Source organism: Chionomys nivalis, unplaced genomic scaffold (assembly GCF_950005125.1).
Source record: "Chionomys nivalis unplaced genomic scaffold, mChiNiv1.1 scaffold_28, whole genome shotgun sequence".
Taxonomy (NCBI): domain Eukaryota; kingdom Metazoa; phylum Chordata; class Mammalia; order Rodentia; family Cricetidae; genus Chionomys; species Chionomys nivalis.
In genome coordinates this window covers 2,214,363-2,215,900 of record NW_026646922.1, presented here as the reverse complement: position 1 = coordinate 2,215,900, position 1,538 = coordinate 2,214,363, and positions in this window count along the sequence as shown.

Genomic DNA, 1,538 nt, shown 5'->3' with positions numbered 1-1,538 from the left:
AGAGTTCTGTGTCCTAAGCAAGAGAGAAAAGGGCACAAGATAGCAAGCAGGTGACAAGAGTGAGAAGGGGAGGGAGGGCGACTGAGTGAGTCACCCACCACCTGGATGCCTGTTAGGACTACAAAATATCCTCCACAGGTTTTGGTGGTTAGGCCTGTTCGTAATTAGGCCTTCCCCTGAAAAGGAACTATCATTCTTGCATAAGAGAGATGGCTCAGCATTTAAGGTCACTTGCTTGTCTTCCAGAGGACAGGGTTTCAATTCCTCCCACTCATACAAACATCTGTAACTCCAGTTATAAAACATCTGACCCTGGCCAACACAAGCACTGAATGCACATGGTGAACACACTAATGTGCAGATAAACTCACACTCATAAAAAGAAATTTAATAATTTCTATTAAAAATAGTAGTCACTCTTTTACTTCAAAAAACCAGGGAACTATATTCAAGAGCACAATCCTCTTACAGAATGGAATTATTCAGTTCTGAGGTAGCATGACTCCCAGTTTCATGAAAAACTGCCACATTGATTTCCCAAGTAGTTGCACTAGTCTGCATTCCCGACAACAAGGGATGGGTGTTTCTCTACTCTACATCCATTTCAGCATAGTCTATCATTGGTGTTTTTGATTTTAGCCATTCTGACAGTTGTAACATGGTATAGCAGAGATGTTCTGATTTGCATTTTCCTGATTGCTAAAAAGGCTAAGCATGACATTGTCTTTTGCCCATTTGAAAGTCTTCTATTGAGAATTCTGTGTTCAGTTAAGTACCCCTTTTTAATTGTAGTAATTTAAGTGTTAATGTCTAGTTTCTGGATTTCTTTACATATTTGGAGATCAGAATTTTGATTACGGACTGGTGAAGATTTTTCACATTCAAAGGGATGCCTTTTTGTCTTAGTGACAATGTCTTTTGCATTACAGAAGCTTCTCACTTTCAGGAGGTGTCACATTTATTCCTTTTTGGTCTCATTGTCTATGCTACTCAGGTTCAACACTGAAGTAGTCTCCTGGGTCCATGTATTGCAGACTCATTTCAAATTCTCGTCTATCAAGTTCAATGTGGTCAGATTAATATTGAGGTCTTTAATCCATTTGTAGTTGCATTTTGTGCATGCTGAACAATATGGATCTATTTTTCTTCTTCTATAAGTTGACACCCATTTAAGCTGTCTGTCTTCACAAGTCTTTCTCCATGCTTTAAAGGAAACAAATTCTTCCCATTACAGCTCCTGTCATGTTCACCTGCTGTATTTCTCATATAGTTCATTCTGCTCTCCCTCTTACTTCCAGGTCTGATAACGATAATGTGAATTTTTCAACTAATATACCACACACCTGATGAGCTGGCTTCTTTTCCCAACCACTCCAAAGCAGCTCCAATATATTTAACAGCCAGTAGCAGTGACAATCTTTGAGACCTTATGGAGATGTTAATAGATGGAGTTCTTAAAATGGGATGGGACCCTGGTAGCTGGAAGATTCCAGAAAGTTGATTGGGGTGAAGATAATTAAGCCACCCAATAGCAAAAA